This window comes from Leptonychotes weddellii, unplaced genomic scaffold (genome assembly GCF_054177405.1).
Source record: "Leptonychotes weddellii isolate Sample4059 unplaced genomic scaffold, ASM5417740v2 HiC_scaffold_9903, whole genome shotgun sequence".
Taxonomy (NCBI): Eukaryota; Metazoa; Chordata; class Mammalia; order Carnivora; family Phocidae; genus Leptonychotes; species Leptonychotes weddellii.
The window spans coordinates 1-7,782 of NW_028071394.1; the positions used below are offsets into that span (position 1 = coordinate 1).

The 7,782-nt window shown below is 45.4% G+C and overlaps 4 non-coding genes across 4 annotated transcripts; 1 reads left to right on the forward strand and 3 right to left on the reverse strand.

The window, feature by feature from the left end:
• Positions 1–816: 816 nt before the first annotated feature.
• TRNAP-AGG (transfer RNA proline (anticodon AGG)) lies at positions 817–888 on the reverse strand. Its single transcript has one exon. It is a non-coding gene; the product is annotated as a tRNA-Pro (tRNA).
• A 1,030-nt stretch (positions 889–1,918) lies between these two features.
• TRNAI-AAU (transfer RNA isoleucine (anticodon AAU)) lies at positions 1,919–1,992 on the reverse strand. The gene has a single exon. It is a non-coding gene; the product is annotated as a tRNA-Ile (tRNA).
• Positions 1,993–2,524: 532 nt separating this feature from the next.
• TRNAA-CGC (transfer RNA alanine (anticodon CGC)) lies at positions 2,525–2,596 on the reverse strand. Its single transcript has one exon. It is a non-coding gene; the product is annotated as a tRNA-Ala (tRNA).
• Positions 2,597–4,496: 1,900 nt separating this feature from the next.
• Positions 4,497–4,569, forward strand: TRNAK-UUU (transfer RNA lysine (anticodon UUU)). Its single transcript has one exon. It is a non-coding gene; the product is annotated as a tRNA-Lys (tRNA).
• The last annotated feature ends 3,213 nt before the right edge of the window (positions 4,570–7,782 follow it).

Sequence of the window (7,782 nt, forward strand, 5' to 3'; positions counted from 1 at the left end):
GCGGGATTCTAGATTTTGTCTAATTTTTTTTTCTTTTTTTGTCTTATAAGGAGGATGACATGAAAGGCAAAACATATAAGCATCATCTGAATTTTTTTGTACTTCTCCACCATCAAAGCTTACGCACACAGAAAAGGGAGGGGAGGTGCCAATTCATTTTAATATAAAATATTTGACAACCCCTGAAATACAGGATCCAATGATTTTTTTTTTTTGTTTTGTCTACCACTGACTGCAGAAGTTCATAACAGATGCTAAACAAATATGTGCTTAATGAGTGTACCAACAGTATCTGCAGGAGGCGAGAGAAAGCGCCCCTTCCCAGTAAGGAAGCAGAACCCCAATTTTCTGAAAGATGGGGGAATAGTCAACGCTATGGTAACATGGAAAGCCGAAATCTCTTGTACATGGGTTGCCAAAACTCCAAATCTACAGTTCACTGTTTTATTTTTCCATAAAAAAGTGATGCATGAATGGTGGATGACATTGAATTGAGACGTGACCAGCGTCTTCCTATAGTTTCACACGATCACAACCGTGGAGTTGGAATGTCTAGAAGAACCAGAAACTTCAACCTTTGCAAGAATCACTTTAGAGTTGATGGAACGCGGAATAAAGGGTAATATTGAAAAGTGCTTGCTTCTTTTAAGTAGGAGTTAGTTACCATGTTACTTACTGGGATCGAGCGCATGTGCAGCCTACGCATTCCCACATGAAGGTGTAGCAGGTGAATGGGGTGGAAGCTGTATGCGTTTGTGTTGTGTGAATTTAACGCTAAGTTAGTAAAAATTAAGCGATGGGAGGGCGCCAAAAGGCGGGCTCGTCCGGGATTTGAACCCGGGACCTCTCGCACCCTAAGCGAGAATCATACCCCTAGACCAACGAGCCACACGTGCTGGCCCTCTCTCTGAATATATTAAATATTTAGTAAATTTCTTTTTTGTACTTCATTCATGTTTAGGTGCATATAGCTACAACCGACCTTTACTTTGACTCTCCCTCCCTCCTTTCTAGTGTTAAAACCGGGAAAACGGGGCTCCCAGCCCTTCCCCGGCTTTTCTCGTGACCCAGTCCTCGTAAGGGCCGTAGGAAGCCTCGCTTGCTCCGCAAAGGCCGAGACAGCGGCGGCGGCTGTCCAGACAGCAGAAGCCGGTGCTCCTCGCCCCTGCCCGGAGTCGGCGCGCGGGGGCGGGGCCCGAGCGGCCCCCCAGCCCCGCAGCGCGAGCCAGGCCGGCCGCTCGCAGGCAGGCCACCCCCGGCGGGCTGTCGGCGGGATCCCGGGGTTCTCCACGCCCAGAGCGGTCGCGTGGGAGCCCCTCAACGGGACCGAAAGCGGGGGTTCGGGAATGAATAAAGAAAATCAGCTGTGCCAGGAGGACGGGGACACAGAGACAGGGAGCCGAGAGCCGGCTTCGGTGGAAGATGAGGCTGACACAGGAAACGGCCGGAACAGCGGCGCTGCGGCGTCGGGCCCGCGGCGCGAGGGGTGGCTCCTTCCTTCCCCGCGAACATGCTTGCGTCTGGACGGATTCCTCCCCTGCGCCGCGTGCTGCTGGACCCGAGCCCGAACCGTCCGCCGAGCAGTCAGCAAACGAGCCCTGCCTTCTCTTCTCACACCTGTTTCCGGGCTATTTCGAGGGGCAGTGTTCGGACACCGCACAAACGGGTGACACGCCTTCTAATGAATTTAATCACCCCTAAGGGGTCCTGCGGCTCTTCTGCTGCTCCGCGCAAACTTGCCGAGCACGCTGGCTTGCCAAGAGGGTTCTCGGAGCTCTCCTCGGATGGTTCGGACTCGTGGCAAAACGTTGCCTGTGGGGACACGGCGGGCTGTCTGACCTCAGACGGTGATCCTCCTTTTCCACCCGAGAAGAGCCAAGGCTACTACTCAAGGCGAGGGGATGGAAAACGAAGCACGTGGCCCGTACGGGGATCGAACCCGCGACCTTGGCGTTATTAGCACCACGCTCTAACCAACTGAGCTAACCGGCCAACTCCGCGAGAGCCGCTTCCAAAGTCTTGATAAGAAGGTATTCTTGTTATTGTTGCTTTTTACTCCGCAAGCTGCATGGGGTAACCGAGTTGCTGACTTTGCCCCCACCGAACTAGGCTTCGTCCTTTTCCCAACACTTGTCCTATTTTTTTCGTGCCATGACGCAGCAACGAGGCGCTGGCAAGACCCCCTAATCCCCTCTCTGTATTTTCAGGGCAAGATTATCTCTGCCTTTGAAGGCCAGCCAGATACTACAAACAGCCTGTCATTAATGGGTCCCGGGCTGATTTCCAGGCTGCTCTGCTTCGGCCATCTCTCCCTTGGGTGTTTTTATCCACGTTTCCAGTTTTATTGGTTTCAGATAAAGATATTCCCCAGTATCTTGGAGTTATTCTGTTTCCCTCTCTAAATACACAATTCTAAATGCAGTGGGTACAAGAACACCGCAGGAAATTGAGGAAGAGGAGGATACGAAGTCTAATGATTCCATGATTTAAAAACATAGTTTCTGATTGTGTAGATAAAACAGTCTGGAGATGCCGGGGATCGAACCCGGGGCCTCATACATGCGAAGCATGCGCTCTACCACTGAGCTACATCCCCAACCCTACAACCAGTATCTTTATAACTCTTCCCAGTTCTTTGAATCCTATTTTTGACCCCAGCACATAGAGGACTTCTTGAACGCTGAAATTAAATTTTCCTTTACCTATTCAGCAAAATCATGAAATGGTTAAAGGGATCACATTAGTGTTCCAAGTAGAGTAAGTCTTCCAGCCATCGGACCCTTGTCAAGCACTTAAGCTGGAGACCAAAGGATGGAACCAAATACCTAGAAATCTGATGAGAAAAAGGGGAGGGGGACTCTACTTTAAAAGCTTCTTTCTCACTATATGCTATCTAAGTCAAATTTAAATAAAAATTTGAAAATAAAATAAAAAGCTTCTTTCTTTCCTTTTTTTCTTTTAAGACAAGTGAGGGGTACTGCAGCCATGTTAGGCCGACTACAGGCTGATAAGACCACTGGGAAGTTGCAGTTGAATTGAGAGACAAGTAGAAGAGAACTGATGGGAAGTGTCTCACAACATGGGATATTTATTTACTTGAAGATAAATTGGCTGAAGAATTAACAACCTAAGAAAAGTCTTGCACCTAGATAAAACGGATCCTAGTAACACAGGGGGCTCTCACCCACATGGAGCAGAAGGTTTTCTAGGGTCACAGTTTGCCTTGGGACTCAGGGCGTCCAGTGCTAAAACTGGGAAGTGTTAGTTACCCCACTGCCCTCTAGTCCACTCCCAGAATCCAGAATTCCCAGCCCAAAGCCTTAAACGGGCTTCCAGAAGGATGCAGTCTCTGGAGCACAAGGCTGGGAAGAGGAGGGAGGAGTGGGTCAGCAGCAGGCCTCCTGCTTTCCTTTGGACACTTGGTCCTAGCCCTGGAAATGTTAGGGGGCCCTAGTGTTTACAGGGCATGTGTTCAGTGATCAGTAGAATCTCATGCCCAAAATGTACAGGTACAGAAGGACACCGATTGAGAAGATGATTATGTAAACAGAGATGCCTAAATAAACCTGAGATTGGTTTTGTGGGGTTTTTTTAAATAAATCCTTAAGTTTGAATTTTATCATGGAAGTTTCCACAGTATATTGTTCAGAAAATTAGAAACGCCGTAATAGATGCCAAATTATAAAGGACAGGAGACGGAAAATAAACCCCAAATTCAAGGCAGTGTTTATCTGGGAAGATGAAGAGACAGGACCCTGGGGGGACAAATGAATGTTGGTAATTATCTTTCTAAACTGAGAAATGCACCCATATTTACATGTGCACAGTATTCTAATTACTTTTCTTAAAATGCATACATGATTTAAGATGTGAACAACCAAGGACACTGGGTATATGGGAACTCTGTATATTTTTGCAATTTGGTAAATCTAAAATTACTCAAAAATTAAAAGTTTATTTAAATAAAAAGATTAATAAATAAATAAAGACAGCTGAGACCCAGCAAAAAATCAAACCGCTCTCTGTTTCTCGACCCATACTCAGGAGTCCAAAGTGCTGCCTAAAACCTTAGAAGCACCAGCAATGGATCAGCTTCCTTTTGAAAGTGCTCTATTTGAGCCCAAATGTAGAATCTTTGAGATATGTCTCTGGGAAGCCTAGGAACTGAAGGCCAGCATTCTGTAGTTCTTGACTGCACTGAAGTCTATACGGTACAGTATATATCTATATATATAGTATTGATCTGTACATATAGGGTATAGCTATACTTTATGTAGAAAAAGAATTTGGGGCAATATTATATTTAATATAATATGGTTAGATCTTGGTATTAAAGAAGACCTTCCTTGTGACTGAGTTTCTCTGCTGATTAGTGTATTTACAAGCATTTTCTGAATGAGCAGTTCTGAGCCAGAATCATAGGTCAAACCTGTAAAATAATTTCAAGTTTGTAGATAAATCAACTACAGTTGATGTGTCCAAAATACCCCACATGAGCCCGGATAGCTCAGTCGGTAGAGCATCAGACTTTTAATCTGAGGGTCCAGGGTTCAAGCCCCTGTTCGGGTGTTAGCACTTTTCTTCCCCTTTTCCTGCATTTTTAACCCAGCAAATAGTAACAGGAAATAAGATAATCTCAAATCACAGGCTGATTTCACTACAAAATAAGAAGGGATCCCGAGCATGGCATAGATATCATAACCTAGGACCTGTTCAGAAAACAGAAGGGCCTCTTAGTAAGGTGGCTAGAAACCGCAGCACACAAAACGTTTCGTCTAGAGCACAAGTAACAATGGCCACAAATTATCAAAAAGTCAAACTCTTATTTGAAAAGCCACAAAAACACAGAACTGCTCCCTCTGCCCTACACTGGAGTAGGCTCTCCTTTCCGATCCTCTGCTTTGCTCAGCCCTGGGGATGCCCACGTAAACCACAGGGGTCGTGGTGCCAACACTTCGAGCTCGGGGCCAGTGGCAGTGGCTTCCAAACTTTTGTGGCCATGGCCAGTTTGAACTTGAGTTTACATCTGGACCCACACACACAAATGTAGCAGGAACAAAACTGCCTAAATTACCACTTACTCTCACACATGCACTGCATTGTGATGCTTCAGATTCCATCCTATTCTTTACCGGGCTGGGAGCTACCTGCCATTAAATTGATTTTACATCCCCCTCATTGGGAAACACTGGGCTTAGAGTCATCATAAAGATGCAATGTGACATAGAGTACAGTGTGATGGGGCCCTGTGCCGAGTAACCCGCCTGCCCTGCCCCTTCCCCTAAATCCCAGGCCCCTTCTTAGAGTGACCCCAAACCCCAAGTCCCCTGAGCATATTGGTACTGGCACCATCTCTGCCCTGCTAGGAACCACTGAAGAAACAGGACGTGGCATCCCTTGACCGAGACCTCATTGGTCATTGCCCGAAGTAGAATTTTCATCCTACTGGGTCCAGAAGGTAACAGAGAAAGTGGATCTTACACTGCTATGAAAAATCATCAAAGTAGGGCGCCTGGGTGGCTCAGTCGTTGAGCGTCTGCCTTCGGCTCAGGTCATGATCCCGGGGTCCTGGGGTCGAGCCCCGCATCGGGCTCCCTCCTCGGCGGGAGGCCTGCTCTCCCTCTCCCACTCCCGCTGCTTGTGTTCCTGCTCTCGCTATCTCTGTCTCTGTCAAATAAATAAATAAAATCTTAAAAAAAAAAAAATCATCAAACTAGCTACAAAACCTCTGAGAAACAAGGACAGAACACTCCTTGTCAGCTGCCTTGTTGCCACAGTGCAGCATGGTGACCTCGTAATATGAGGGCCTGGAGCTCAATCCTCAGAGACAGGATAGCATTTTGCAGGAAAAAAACCCCCAAACCGCAGAAGTGATCCAATGTGATCGTGACTGTTATTGCCACTAGAGTCACGGGAGCAATATCTTCTTGAAGCGCCCACCACTTCATGAAAGCTTTTCCTGCCTGGTTGGCCAGTCCACTTGGGTTGTGACCCCATGGTTTCTTCACAATGCTCAGAGCTTTTTCAAAAGGAAAGAAACCTCCATTAACTTTAATTAAACAGAACAGGGCAACTGTCTTTCACAACCTTTTAAAAACAAGCAGCGGGAGGGAGTCACAAAATTAAATATTAATTCCAAAATGATCCCAACATGTTCTCAGAGAGTGTGCTAAGCAGTAAAATAATCAATGGTGAGCGGCTAACTGTTCAAGACGACAGAGGGCTTACCAATATATCAGTGTGCATAATTAGATGAGAGTTAAAAGATTCCCTTTCTTTTCTCAGTCTTAAGGGGAAGCGTGGGACAGAAGGAGACGACAATCATTTCCACTTTTCCATTCTGGATCTTAATGGGCTGAAACCCCAGCCCGACTGTGCTGTTATCTGTGCTGCAACAACAGGGGTCCACCTGGCTGCAATTGGTCGGCTGACAGACTTGCCAAGAATGTTACTCCAATTCCAGGAGGCAAGGGACGTATATAGTAGATCATTATAACATGGCACTGGATTAAGGAAACAGACATATTGTATTTCCATTCTACACTATTGTCCTGATCTCTAAACCTGTCTCCATTAACCTTCAAACACCTAAAACTCAGCTAGTGCTAATCATTTGCTTTACCAGACAAAGCCAAATGTGTGACTGGCACCCACCACTCAAGAAACCCAGCTACCTTGAGGTGGGTGCCCAGAGGAAAGAGCTACTAGAAGTTTCCCTGGGTCACTTACCCTTCTACTGGGCAGGTGAGTTCAGGCAAACATTCAGATTTAAATTTCCCAGGCCACGCTTCTTTAAAAAAGAAAGAAAGAAAGAAAGAAAACAAAACAAAAAAACTTCAATGAGTGAAAGCAACTCATTTTTGGGACATAATCCTTCATGAATCTCTCACATTTCTGCATGTATTGCTAGCAAGGTTCTAAGTGCTCTTTGTTCTGGATTTTCTTTTCAAGGATACTTATATAGCAAACACTCCTGGAAGAGAGTCTCTCCAGAGTGATGGGCAGGCATGCTTACTACTCATTATGAAAGAATAGAGATCCATGGTTTAGGGTTTCTCTCTTAGAACCCACTGCATGTACAGATGTCATGGTTTTGCTCTCTGAGAACTAGAGCCAGGGAACCAGAGTAAAAATGCTGATAGTCTGGCTATTGCTATTACTAGAATAATAGACTTTCCATCATCCCTAACCCAGGAGTGTTGTGAGTTACACCAGCATCCGTGAAACTGTGTGTGGCAAGTTTAGCTTGCAAGCTGGGTAAAGTTTCAGACCCTTTGCATTTCCTGGCACTCATCAACCCCACGCTCTCCTCTTCCTTCAGGGAAGGAAGGGTGTGGACAGCATTCTTTAGCACTCATATCTAAATGAATTCATACGTATAAGCAAATATAGATATGTTATATATTTAGTCCTATATTATATATTTAGTTATATATATAAGTAACTAAAATTAATATAGTTAACAATACTGTGTTACATATTTGAAAGTTGCTAAGACAGGAAATCTGGAAAGTTCTCATCACAAAAATTTTTTTGGCACTATGTAAAGTGACAGACGTTCACCAGACATTGTGGTGATCATTTCACAATGTACACAAATACTGGGTCATTATGTTGTACAGTTGAAACTAATACATTATATGTCAACTGTACCTCAGAAAAAAATAAATTTAAAAAATGACCAAATTAAGCGGGGGAAATCAGAGGGGTAGACGAACCATGAGAGACGATGGACTCTGAAAAACAAACTGAGGGTTCTAGAGGGGAGGGGGGTGGGAGGAT